At 56.1% G+C, this 14,140-nt stretch overlaps 1 protein-coding gene across 1 annotated transcript in view; it reads right to left on the bottom strand.

The window, feature by feature from the left end:
• Window positions 1–14,140, bottom strand: part of LOC116857809 (collagen alpha-1(XXIII) chain-like) — a 74,515-nt gene that overhangs the window by 26,596 nt on the left and 33,779 nt on the right. The gene's annotated exons all lie outside the window — the stretch shown is intronic.

Genomic DNA, 14,140 nt, shown 5'->3' with positions numbered 1-14,140 from the left:
ACCTCCCTGAACTGGGCCAGCTACGCCGCCCCCAGATGCCCTAAGAGGGGCTTTTCCTCACACCAGGGCCTTGCTCCAGGCAGGAAGCCAGGGCAGTTCTGAAAATTTGTCCCTTAAGTGGCCCTGGCCACCAGCCTCAAGGTCGGCTGAGGGTCTGGACTTCGAGGCTGTGTCCTGGGGGCAGAAGGAATCCCAGGAGATGGGGTGGGGTCTAGGATCCGAGGGCTCCTGGTCAGGAGGGTTCCCAGGCTGAGGCTCACCAGGGACTGCCCTCGCTGGCCCACCTCCTGCTGGCTCCCAGCTGGCTTGACCCCTGGATCCATGGGCCTGAGACCTCCCCTCTTAGTCTGCTAAAATTGGACCCCGCTCCTCCTCTACTCCCCATGCTCAGGCGCTGCTAGGCCTCACCCAGGCCCAGAACACACAAGGGGCCCAGTCCCACCCTGAGTCTCACCTGGGGGGTCCTCGTGGCCCCCATACTAAGTCTGAATCACCACAGCAAGCCTGTAAGGCAGGTGTTACCATCCCTGTCTTCCAGGAGGGAACTGAGGCCCAGAGAGGGAAAGGTCTCGCCCCAGGTGACCCAGCCAGAACAGGCCAGGGCTGGAGTCCAGAAAGGCACTTCCACTCTCTGTCCTCCAGGCACCGATATCCCCCAGCCATGCTCCCTCATCTGCCCAAATCCCTCATGCAGGCAGAGATGAAAAAAGAGAGGAAGCTTAGAGCTAAGTTAATCTCCTTCCTCTTCCCGTGCCATGCCGTGCTGGGAGGGAGGACACAGTGGGCCTCACAGCTAAGTCACTGGCAGCAAGGGGCCCCTCACAGGCCCTGGGACCCAGTGCAGGGCTGGTCTGAGGGAGGCGGGCACCCCTCTCCTTGGGGCCGCCGAGGAGGAGACTGTCCGGGGCCACACCCTTCCCGGCCTCCACCCTCACTGCCGCCCTGGGAAGCAGGCCCCACAGCCCCATCCTGCAGATGAAGAAGCTGAGGCATCGGGACTGTCCAAGGGCTGAAACAGGCCCTCCTCTCCTGGCAGTTCTCCCTCTCCCACAGCACAGGGCAGCACCCTTGACAGGTGGCCCCTAGGTCCCAGGGAACCTATGACGGAGGCTAGCAGGCCTTGCCTTCCTTCTGGGATTCCTGGCATGTCTGTCTCCCCAACTGAACATCCCCTCTTTGGGCAGAGCTCTCTGGGCCCTCTGTCACCCTAGGGCTCTACCAGAGAGAGTGCTGAGTCAGACAGATGTGCTTGCTGTGTGACCCCAGGAGAGCCAATCAACCTCTCTGAGCCTCAGCATCCTCATTACCTGTTCTCCCCAGCAGGGCTGTTCCTGCCCTGGGTTTGCCCCAGCTTTCCCCTAAACTCTGCCACAGCGTGGCCTCCTGGCAGCCCCTGGGATTTGGAGAGAGCTGCTCCAGAGGTCTCAGGGGGCATATCTGGGGCCTCTGGAGGCCCACGGACTTCCACCCACCACGCTGTTTCCTGGCCCCAAGCTGTGCTTTCCCAGTTCCTCCACTGCAGACAGTCCTGCTTCCACCTGGAGAACTCCTACTCGTTCCTCAAAGCCCAGCTCAAATGGCCCTTCTGGGAGCCTCCAGGAGGAGTAGCAACATCCCCTGAGGCTGTCTACCACAGAGCTGGGTCCCCATCCTGGAAGAGAGCCCTGGGGCTGAGCTCCAGGAGACATGCCAGGTGGTCAGAGGAGAATGGCTCTGGATTCAGACACACCTGAGACCAAATCCAGCCTTGCCCACATGCCAGCTGGTGACCTGGACCTCCTCACTTGTGACAAGGACATGCAGGCCTCCCTGTGTCACTGGCCTGTGTGTGTGTGTGTGTGTATGCGCACGCACGTGCTATGTGCACTCAGTAGAACGCATGAACCGTGCAGAAGGAGACAGAACAAAGCAAACCTCCTTCACCCCTCCCCAGCTCCTTTCCCAGGGGGCGGCACAGGCACCACTGTCTGCATGACCACTCCCCACCTCCCCCCACCCAGGAAGCAGTCTGTGTCTGGAGAAGCACATATGTGGAGCCCCTGCCTTTCTTATTTTTAAAGCCCTCTACGGGCTGCAGAGTGAACATCTGTGGGTCCATCTGGCTTCAGGATGCCAGGGACTCTGGTCCCTGGCCCCACAAGGCATGTCCTAGCCTCCTTGCCACATTCCAGGAAAGGCTTACGACACACGCTGAGACCTGAGCATCATCCCTGTGGCCCTTCCCTAATACCTGTAGTCTCTCCCATGCAATTCCCTGGAGAACTTTCTAGAATGTAGATCTGCTCTCCTGTTGCAGCCCCTCTGGGGCAGCCTCACTCCTGCAGGATGATGTCCCAACCTCCTGGTCTGGTGCCCAAAGCCCGCCTGTCCCTTGCTGGGCACAGAGCATGTGTCCTGGTTCGGCCCTTCCTGGGGCTGGGCCTGTCTCTGGTCCATCAATGCTGGGTCCCCAGGCCCCATTCCAGGATGTCTACTGTGTGGACAGAGAGCACCCAGTGCTGTGGGTACCCTGTTTTTCTAGAAGCGTCTGGGCAGGAGGGAGCCTGAGATGTTCCTTTGGCTTGGACCCCATAGGAGGAATGGATCTGCAGGTCAAGTAAGTTTGAAAAACACCAGGGAACACACTGTGAAGTAGGTTTCTTTCCTGCAGCTTGTCTTGTCTAAACCCTCGTCCTGCTTGTGGCTGTTCAGGAGGGCAACGTTCCCAGCCTCACCAGGAGGCTGTGTGGACCATCTATGAACCAGACGTTTCCATGGGCTGGAAGGATGCCTGAGCCAGGCTCTGGAAGTCCTCAGAGGAGCAGAAATGCTCGAGGGGAGGGCCAGGAGCTGGTCTGAAGGGAGTCAAGGACAAACACGGGGTGGAAGGCACGGTCAGCCTGGACTGAGGCGGGGAAGGGTCCAGACTGAGTGTTCTAGCAGACAGCAAGCCAGTCTTGGGCAGAGGAGAGCCATCAGGAGTGCAAGCAGTCTGGACAAGCGGACCCCGGGCCTGGGTGGGGGCACGTCCTTGATGGCAGGGGTCTTGCCCTGTCAAGGCAGCCCTCCCCTTCCCCAGACTAAGGGGCATCTCCCGCAAAAGGAGCAGGGAAGGAAGGCACGCGGGGCAGCCACAGGCGAATGCAGAACTTTGGCCTTGCCAGGGTTCAAATTCTGTCTCAGAGCCTCCGCTTCCCCTGGACAGGCACTCCAGAGGGTCGGACGCCAACAGCACTGTGCCCATGGCCAGTCTGTTCCTGTGGGCTCCCTCTCCTGCCTGATCAAAGCCACGGAATTCACCAGAGGTTTTCAACACATTCTGCCCTCCAGGAAACCCCACAGCTGTTTACAAGCCTCGGTTCTGCTTTAAATCACTATCTACCCCCCCCACCCACTGCAGATCAGCAGAGCCCCAGGACAGTTGCCGGATGTGCTGTGCACGAGACACGCAGGCCAGGCAGGCCAAGAGCCCCCCAGTGTGCTGGCTTGGCTCCTCGCCTAGCTCAGTGACCTGAGCCACCTAGAGCCTCAGTTTTCTTATCTGCAAAATGGGGGACATGTCCTTCTCCTCTCCAAGGACGTGTCCAGTAGAAGGAGTCCTAGATCTGTCTCCTCTGCCTCTTCCTCTCCCAGACCAACCAGAGGCATGAGACCCTGTAGGCAGGCTGACACAGGCATGGGGTCTGCATGAGCCCTGGGCAGTGCTGGGGAGTGACCTTGTCTGGTTCTTCTGAATGGCAGGTGGCAGGACTCTGGCTGCACCTTCATGGGTCTGCTCCCACGCTCCCAACTTCCCCACCACTGAGCATTTCCCAAGCAGGGTTCTTCAGTGCCATCTCTTAGGAAAAATTAACAGGAGTGGCAATGGAGGGGAGGTTTCTTTGGGAAGTAAGTTTGGGAAGCTGAGTCTGCTGGCTCATTGCTGGAGGGACCCTGAAGCAAAAGGGCTGGGCTGACTGTTCAGCCCACACGGGGTTTGGCTCTGTTCTTCCCTGATTAGCTGGGGCTCAGGCTTCCCAATCTGCGACAGTGTCTGCTGCACTGAGCTAAATCCATAAACAGGCCGTGTTTAGGTGCAGACAGGAGTCGATGCTCAGACCGGCTGGAGCGGGGTGCCTGTCTCCCTTGCCAGTTGTAATTCATGCTGGCGGCTCCCGTCGGGGAATGGAGCCTCCAAATTGCACCAGGACAGGGCCCATGGATGTGAGGGGGCTTACCAGGATTATCAGTCCAGGGACCAGTAATTACAGCCCAGATGTTGACAATTCATCAAATTACAAGGCTGTTGGGCCCCAGGGTCCCAGGCTGGGATGTGTGCATTCCTGTGTGAAGGCTCCCTCATTAGAGTGGGTGGGCAGCCGCCGCAGGGCAGGTCAGCCCCATGTGGTTCTGATTTCTCAGACCAGGCTTCACACACATGGACCACAGCAAGACTGTCTGGGTCTAGTAATTTCCCGGGCTTGGATTTCGCTGTGGGGTAGAGAGAGGACCGTTGCTTCTTGGGTCCAGCCTGGCTGTAGCTCAAGCCCTGGTGGTGGGCCCCGGTTCCTCCCGGGAACCCCGTCCTGGGATCTGTGGCCCTTTGTAGAGCCATCAATTAATGGCGCCCCAACTCAGTCAGCCATGAAGACTTTAGCTGGGCGGGGTTCCAGGAACCTGCCGAGATTCCAGGCCTGGTCCAGCTGCCACCCTCTGACTCTTTGTCTGTACAGTGAAGGGCTGGCCCAGAGCCAGGCTTGGTTTGGTTTGTACAGTTAAGAATCCCAAACCCAAACCCAACGAACTTAGTTGCAATCTTTTTAAAAATTGGGATGTTGTGCACAAACATCCAGAGTTTGTGCTTTTCTAGAAAGGTTGGAAGATGGTGCTGTCTCTCCACCCCCAGGTGGCATGCCTGGCAAATCTGGTGAGGCAAGAGCCTCCTTAGCATAGCTCCGCCCCTGGGCCACAGGCCCCGCCCCTGGCCCGCAGGCCCTGCCCCTCGAGTGGCCCGCTGCCCCGTCCAGGTGACCTGCCAATTCTGTGGACGGATCTGAGTTTGTAACCCTCCGCTTAGAAAATCTCCTGGGTCCCTTTCAGCTCTACGATCCTGTGAGGCCAGGAAGCCATCTGGCTTCTATTTTGGGGAGAAGGCACGTTCAGTCTACCCTGTGCGCCCTGGAAGCAATTACGTCTGTGTCCGTGTTATACATCGTGGCTGGAAGAGATGGTGCTATGCCTTTGAACCGATCCCAAAATACCTGCTTAAATTACACATTTGCCTGCTACATGATTACCCTGTCAGGTATCAGGAAAGACGGTTCCTGGGTGGGGAGAAGGGAGTCAGATGCCCACCAGACTCCCACAGGGTGTGGGACCGTGCAGTATGGGTCAATGAGGCGCACCCTGTGTCCCTGAGCCGCCAGCCTCTGGACTGGTTTCTCCAGCCCAGGCACGTGGGGCTGGTCTGGTGGAAGGCACTGGAAGTAGCAGTCTGGGGTGGGAAGCTAGCAGGACGCAGCAGCTGACCCCACGGTAATGGTCTGCATGTGGCATGAACCACAAGATGGAGATAGTCTAAGAGAGGCAGAAGGTGCAACTGAGAGACCAGGGGACAGAGGGACAGGGACGGCTGGCGGCAGACACTGAGGCTGCAGGTGCTTCGTGGGGTCCCGGCCACGCCCAGGCCTCGCCCAGGCCTCTCCCGTTGCCACCCCCTGGGCTGTGAGGCCGGCCCTCCTTGGTTTCCAGACAACGCAATTACCCTGCACTGGTGTTGAATTAGTTGGAACCCTTAAGGATCCAAAGATTTTGTGTGAAATCTGGATTTCCAGCTTCTCTCGAACTGTTGGGGGAAGCTGTGATAATGATCCAGGTGCGTAGGTTGCACTGTGGCGCCCTCTTTAGGTGGGGCCTGTGGCACCCCCAAGTTCAGCCCCGCAGTGTGGGGGGGCAGTCCTGCGCTCTCCCAGATCCATGCCTCACCTATTCCTCCCCTGGCTGGCCCATATAGGGAACGCAACTAGGAGCATGTGAGCCTGCATTTCCAGCTCTGAACCATCTCCCCAAACCGTGGACCCCTCTCCAGTCCCTCACTGTCCCTGCCTAGGACCTGGCCTCTCTCCCGCACCAGCCTCCACCAGCTTCCCTGTCTCCAGCTGCCACAGCCTGGCCTTCCCCGGGGAGGTCAGGCGTGGTCAGGTCTACCTGGGACACGAACCTGAATTTCGTGCCTAAACCCTGAGTGCTTCCCACCTCATCATTCCCCTCTGGCTTCAGCAAGCACCTGTCAAGTACCCCCACACCAAGCTCCCCACCTGCTGCACTGAGTTTGGGTCTGAGTAGCCCCCCAAAGAGGCCCTATTGGTGGAACGACTCACTTGTGGGAAGATGACCCATTGGGGCCAGCCTCTCCTTAGATGCCCTTCCTGGTAAGTGGGCGTGCAGCCCTTGCATACCTCCAGTGATGGGGAACTCACTGCTTCCTGGGCAGTCTGATAGGTTTGTGAAGTTTTTTTTTTTTTTTTTTTTTAAAGATTTTATTTATTTATTTGACAGGCAGAGATCATAAGTAGGCAGAGAGGCAGGCAGAGAGAGGAAGGGAAGCAGGCTCCCCGCTGTGCAGAGAGCCCGATGCGGGGCTCGATCCCAGGAGTCTGGGATCATGACCTGAGCCGAAGGCAGCGGCTTAACCCACTGAGCCACCCAGGCGCCCCGGTTTGTGAAGTTTTTTGTGTCTGTCCAGTCCTTCCCAGGTTGGACACCATTGCAAATTCCCTCCACCTTGTGGCTCCTGGGGAGGCAGCCAACTGGCTTCAAGATGCTGGCTTCTTCCCCCTCGTGCCCTCCTGCCTACCCTGCCCCCCTCCCCCTGCTTAACCAAGCCAGCTGGCCCTGTTCTCTGTGGCCTCTGTCTGGATATTACCCTGCAACAACCTGGGTCAGCACCTACTTGTATTCTGCCCTCAGGTCACACCTCCCTTCCCCAGAGCAGCACCCCTGACCCCCTATGTGGCCAGGCCCGGGTTGCAGGTGGTCCTAGCCCTGACCTTGGCGCAAAGTGACACTGAACTTTGATTCTCTCTCCCACACAACCACAACCTCTAAGTGGGTAGGGACCTTGGGATGTTTTTTCACTCTTTCATCCCAAGTGCCAAACAAAGTGCTTCATAAATCATGAGAACAAAATACACGGTGTTGAAAGAACCAATTGCCATGTGAATGGATGTCCAGTCACACACACCCCCCCCACCCCCCTACCCCCGCCCCCACTCTGGTGTCTAACCCTGGGGTCAGCAGAGAGCGCTCTTGACCCGCTGAGGGCCATCCAGGGCACCTGAGGACTCCTGCAGGGCGGGGGGGGGGAGGGTCACAGTCAGGGTTCTGGGAACTGGGGACACTGGCCCAAAGGGGGCTCCTTCAGCCTCCAGGGCTCCTCTTGCTGAGGTCAGCAGCCATCACCGAACCCAGCTTGTGTGCCCAGCATTAAGGGCTCTTGTGGGGTCATTTACCGGTTACCTCAGTGGCCAAAGACAGGTTGGGGATGTGCCTGAGGCCATGTGGTCTATGGAACCCCAAAGCCCATCCTCTTTCCACTGCGTGAGCAAGACACAAGTCCAGTCCCTGACTGCAGGAGGAGCTGGCAGGACCCCCTCTGTACCCAAATAATGGCTTTCTCTCAAGTCTGTTTGCTTGGAAGGCCTGAGTTCACCTCAGTGACCTGGTTCGGGTCTGTGAAGAAGCCTTCTACGTACTGCAGGGAGGACTGCTTTGTTGCCTGGGGAAGGGGGAAGAGGCTCAGCCAGAAATCAGGCGGGAGGGCTGCGGTGTACAAAGATGTCACTGCAGGCCTCCCCCCTCCCCACCCCACAAAGGACGGGAGGGGACCTCATCTGCAGGCCCCCTATAGGGTGTCCTGTGGGAGGAGCTGGACTCAGGGATGAGGCTGCTATCTGGGGCTGGGGGCTCTCGGCTACTGCCAAGAAGATGCGAACAGCTACGGAGTGTAAGCAAGGCATGTAGGGACCCCAGAGGTGACAATCAAATGGACTCGGGGGACACAGCACAGGTCCAAGGCCAGGGGCCAGAGTCAAGGAGTGCATACTCTTTGGTAAGTGGGACTGTGGGGAGGAAATCCCAGCGAAGTGGCCCTCTCCCTCGGGCCCAGCTGTGTCTCCCAGAGGTTCCAATCTGGGGGCCATTATCCGGGGCTCAGGAAGTCTCCTTTCATCCCATCCCTGCTCTACCCGGAATCGGCGGGGGGGGGGGGGGGGGGGGGGGGGGGATCCTGGGGAGCGGCGCCGCAGGGGGCTAGAGGAAAATGAGACGTAGTTTGTCGAAATCGAAAAACAGATGAATTGGGAATATTACAGATGAATCATTTAACTAATTACATTTTTACAATCAAAGCTGTTTTTGAACTTCGAGAGTGCAAGAAAGCATATGAATGTGTGGTGCTCCGTGGTCCTTTTTGGCTCACTTGATTAATTCCAAATGGTCCAACGGAGTTCTGCGTTTCAAAATTGGTCCCAGGCTGAGACCCTGTCTCATCGACCACAGTTCAGCCCAGAGCGAGGAGAGGCATTCCCTGGGACCTGGGTTCTGGTTTCCCGAGGCTGGGGGTGCACCCCGTGCTGATTCTAGAACCCTTTCCTTGCGTTCTGCCCTGTTGCCAGGGAGGTCTGTCTCTTCCGTTTTCACACCTGTCCACAGCACTTGGGGTTTCTGTGGCCTCCAAACCCTGCATTCAACTTCACCTCCTTCCTCTCTCTGCTGACCCCAGAGGCACTGTCCCCAGGGGACAGGGGACCCCACTGTACTCCCCATGGGGTTGACAGCACCCACGTGTGTGCCGCGTGCAATGTCTCCCCAGCTTGCCCTCCTGCCGAACTCCTGCTCCTCCCTTAAGACACACCTCAGATGTCCCTCTTTTGTGAGGCATCCCCCTGTCCCAGAGAGTTAGCCACTCCTTCCTCCGAGGGGCCCCAAGCCCTGCCCCTATGTATCACAGCCCTCCTGGTGATGCTGGAGACTTCTCTGTATGGGAGGCTCTCATGGCCTGGGTTTTTGGGGGTTTTCAGGAAGGAAGCCAGGTGCACCCCGGCCCCCCACCCCCCGCCCTTGCCCACGTCGAGATCTGGACACCCAGTGTGGCCACTGTAAACTTCATCTTTTCATGACATCCAATGGGCACATTTAGGGTTGAGATGTGCTTTTGAACTCAAGTGTTGCACAGACCTGATTCCCGATGTCACTGGGCCTAGCCTCACACCTGGCCATAGGTGTGGAAGGGAGAAACAGACGTCTTTCTTTATGTTAGACCTGGCTTTCCATTTTGGTTTTTCCAGAGAGCAGAGAAGGGTCTGGACAAGCGGATAATGGCATGGCACATGGGGTGAGCTCTGGCTTCCGATATAAGCAAGGTAGGAGGTCGAGAGGACATCAACTTCAGATACGGGGTCCTTGGGTGCTAAGAGAAGAAAGACCCTCGTGCCACCACATGAGACAGTCCTGAGCCCCCACCTGCTGCCCAAGCCGGTCTGCCAGAGGGAGGAGTCCCCCAGCCTGTGCGAGATTCTGGGCTTTGTCATGTGGGTGGGCCTTACATCTCAGCCAAGTGCTCAGCCTCCTCATCTGTCAATAGGGAGGAGACCACGGACCTCCCAGGGTGAGCGCCAGCTCTCAGTAAGTGCACTTGCTTCCCAGGGCGTGTTGGAAGGGCTTGGGGGGGAGGGGGGAGGGGAAGAGACAGTCCTTTCTTGCCTCAGGAGGGGGGTTAAATCTCTGAGCCCCGGGCAAGTCAGCTTGTGGTTTCTATAAACACAAAGCCAAGTCTCCCTGGCCTCCAGCCTTGGTCAGCCTGTTAGCCTACAGCCTACAAGCTTCCAGCCACGCAGGGCTGGAGATCTCTCCAGCTTCACCCCCCTCCCCACCATGCCCTCCTGCCCCATACCCTTCTTGTGCACTCTGGATACGTGAAGGTTCCCCACAACTCATGACCTCATGCACTTGCTTTTTTTCCTCCAGGAACACTTTCCCCACAAGATCTCAGCATCGTTTTCACCGTTAAAAGCTCAGCTCAAACATCACCCTCCCCAAGAGCCTTTGGATGACTTAATCCCCGTTATGCCCACCCACGAGTCCAGCTGGCATTCTCCATACATCCCTGCTTTGTCCTCTGCCTAGCACATTTCACTGCTCATTGGTTTATTGGTTTCCTTGTTTAGTGTTTCTCTCCCCTTGTCTCTCTTTCTTCTTTTAAAAGTTATTTATTTGAGAGAGAGCCAGAGAGAGAAAGAACAGAGAGAGGGAGAAGCAGACTCCTCACTGAGCAGAGTGCCCGACATGGGGCTGTATCCCAGGATCCCAAGCTCATGACCTGAACCAAAGGCAGATGCTTAACCCACACAGACCTCCGCTTGTCTCTTGTTTGGTGTTGGTCCAAAGACCCGGGAAAGCATGTGACACAGACTTACTGCTCAGTGAGCACAGCCCCCCACACCAGCCTGTCTGGATTTCATCAACTCTCCGCATGTCTGGCCTCACAACCTGACGCTCTCCTCATACTTTCAGGTTCATGGAAACCTTAAGTCCTGTAAGATAGGCCACAAACGCATTTTTGGAAAAATGTTTAAACTACTCTCTGAAGGTGTAAAACCAACCAGAAAGTCACTAAAGCTCAATGTTAAGAGTCAATCAAAATTTCAAAGAGAAATTTGATGGAAACATCTCATGTTATGTTAAGTGAAAAGAAAAAAACGTGCAAAAGTCAAGGTGTAGGCAAGATGGAGCCTTTCCTCGTAGACCAAAGCCATGGTTTGGAATGAAGAAAGCATTTGTATAAGAAATCTCCAGGGAGTCACAGTGACCCCTAACTGTTCCTTCTACTCCGTCCCAAGGCAGATTGGTTTGCTTGTGTTGGTCCCCCTCCCTCACAGCTCCCCAAAGACTACCACTGGTGTGACTCATCTTTGTGCCAGCCCAGTACTCAGCACAGGGCAGGACGTCTTCCAGATCTGCTGAACAGAGCCAAGCCGCCTATGTATGAGATGGCAAAAATCACTTTATCAACATAAATGCTGACTACTACCCCCAAAATGCAAGACGAGCACAGTGCCTAGGGCTCCTTTGTGGGTCCCACCTCTGACATAGAATATTCGGAGCTCAGAATTCCCCCTAGGCTGCTGATTCCATGATGTCCCAGGACCAACCTGGATCCGGAAGCTCTTAAAGAATATGCTGACTTTTCCTTTCAATTACACCTGCAATTCTAATCTCTACCACCAGGCGGCAGTTAAATTTACACAAACGTTATTAAAACTAGTTTAATCTCCAAGACTGCACTTCTCATTAAAATATAGCCCAAATTAAAACAAGATACATACATGCACATATTTTTTTAACTTATCATATTGGCATAGATTTAAAAGTATGATAATACCCACAGTTGGCCAGGGTTTGGGGAAATATGCAACATTCCTACAGTGTTGGTGGGAATGTAAATTAGAATAATCCCCAGGAGGGCAATTTGGCACACATCAAAAGCCTTCAACATATGCAAACCCTTTGGTCCAGCAACTCAACTTCTAGATATTGATTCTGAGGAGATAATAATGGAAATACACCTGTATTTATTCCCAGGATGTGGATCATAGCGGTAAAAGACTGTCAATACACCATAACCTGGACTTGGGTTAAATTACACAAATGAAAAAATGCTATGTAGCTAGTACATTCTAGAATAATTCTGAAGGATGTGGAAACATCTCATGTTATGTTAAGTGAAAAGAAAAAAAAAAGTCTCCAAAGAAGTATGTCCAGTAATCCCATTTTTAGAATCATAAATGAAAACGAACTCACACATAACAAGTCCCAAAAGAACAACCACGGAGATATTGGGAAGACTTATCTGTGGGTGGGAGCATTATGGATGATCAGTTTTTCCTTTTTTGTGCTTTTCTCTATTTGGGGACGGTTTTCTAATAAACACGTGTATGTTGTCATCAGCAGGGAGCTATTCGTGACTTCTTGCACAGACAGGGGCAGGCTGGCCTCTTTGCAAGGAGGTTGTGCACAAGGTGACCATAGGCGCTTGTCAGTCTACAACCTGCCCCACTGTCCCGCTTGCCTCCTGCGCCCCAGGCTCCTGACTGCGGCTCTTAGGTCCACATATGGACCTGGTTTCAGCTGCTCTTGCTCAGGGGAGCAGCCAGCCTGGATTAATCCAGAACATAAGAACACACAGCATGCACAGTCTCCACCACAACCCACACCCCCCTTGACATTTCTTTTGGCCTCACTTCCTTTTGGGAAGTGACATGTTTTTAACACAAAGGAAAAAAAAAAAAAAATTCCTCCCTGCGGCTTGACGCTGGTCCTGCAGAAAAATACCTTCTCTTAAAACTGACTGTTCTCAAAGCCGTTTTCCTTTTCCAACATTGCCAGGGAATGTTGGTGGATCAGAGTGACTTCCTGGGTGCCAGGGTGGCTCAGTGGGTTAAGTGTCTGCCTCTGGCTCAGATCATGAGCTTAGGATGGAGTCCCAAGTCCTCTGGGCTCCCTGCTCAGCCCGGAGTCTGCTCCTCCCTTTCCCTCTGTCCCTCCCCCGCACTCACACTCTCATTGGGGCTTTCCTTGGAGAGGAAAGACAGCGGCATGGTCAAGGGCCTGCCGAATCCATGCTGCCCTTTGGCTCTGCACATGTTAGCCTGTATAATCTTCCATGCCCTTGACCTCCCTAGGCTCTGAGAGGCGGAGGACCCTGCCTGAGGCCACAGAGCCGAGCCAGGATCCCGAGTTGGGTCTGAGCGACTCCAAGCCCATGGGTACTCAGGACACGGGGTGTCTCTGTGGTGGCCTGGGTCTCTCCTGCTGTGGCAGCCACCCTAACCTCTGGGATGAGAATGGTGGAGCGATCGTACCCACCTCCCACCCCCTCCCCCCTCCAGGCTGGGAACCAGGCTGTCTATGGGTCAACAGACCTGAATTTCAGCTCAAAACACACGGACCCTGCGAGCCCAGCCAGGGAAGGGCGTCCCACCTGCCTCCTGCCCCCAAAGACCTGCTTTCCCCGCTGCAGGAGGCTGGTGGGGTGTCACTCCCAGCCCATGGGTATCCTAGAAGTGACCACCCAAGCAGTGGGACTCCTGGAACCAGGCTGCTGGGAGGCACACAGTTGGGCCTGGCTGGCTCCTGGTGCTCAAGGCATGGACACCTTGGACCCAGCAGGGGGCAGGTCCAGCCCAGCCGGGAAAGATGCCATATCAGTGTGGAAAGGGAAGCCCGGGTTCAAGCTGGGGCTAGGGGACCTCAGGAAAAGGGGCGCCCAGGCCCTGTGCACTCGTGGGTGCATGATCCGAGATTTTGACAGGGTCCCCTTACTCCTCGCCAGGCCTGGCCGCTTCCTTCCCAGAAAGCTCCCAACTTCACACCAGAGGGACACAATGACTGCGCTTCCATCCCCCCAACCCCCGCCCCTACCCCCGACCCTCACCTCCCCTCCCCCAACTCACGGAGCCCCATCTCTGGCCCAGGCTGGGCACCATGCCCTTCACATGCCAGACCTCAGGCTTAATTCCTTCACAGCCTAGTCACCTGCCTGCGGTGACCTTCGATGTTGGGAGGCTCCAGGCAGAACCTCACTTCACTTCACGTGGACCCCACTGCCCTCCTCACAGTGGGGGAGCTGGAGACTTACAGCCTCACAGCCAGTGAGTGGTCAAGACCGGCTTGATAAGTCCGCATCAGGGACCTGGGGGCTGGTCTGGAACCCCTGTCCTTTACCCCCACCATCAGTCAGCACCCTCTCTCAGGCTCACAGCTAGAGAGAAAGGAGTCAATATCACTCTATGCTCAGAGGAGCCAATATGGGGGACAAGGGAAGAAACCCATTCACCCCAGTCACCACCCACTCTTCTTGGGGCCCCCAGCTGGGAGGCCCAGCGCTGGCCTGCAAGCCCAGATCTGCCTGGTGCCCAGTGCTCGGGACTGGACTGCCATCCACAGCCCCCTGGGAAGGCGGCTCCCGCAGCACTTGCGGGGAGCACCCCAACCCCCGCCCCGCCCTCCACCACCAGCCTGTCCCCACTCTGGACAGAGCTGGTCATTAGTGAGGCCTCTGAATCAAGCCACATTTCCCTCCCTCTGTCTTCCTGGCCGGAGGGCACAGAACAACTTCCATCCT

Source organism: Lontra canadensis, unplaced genomic scaffold (assembly GCF_010015895.1).
Source record: "Lontra canadensis isolate GAN:19392208 unplaced genomic scaffold, GSC_riverotter_1.0 scaffold126, whole genome shotgun sequence".
Taxonomy (NCBI): Eukaryota; Metazoa; Chordata; class Mammalia; order Carnivora; family Mustelidae; genus Lontra; species Lontra canadensis.
Note: the sequence above shows the minus strand (reverse complement) of the source record. Positions and strands in the feature narration are given on the sequence as shown.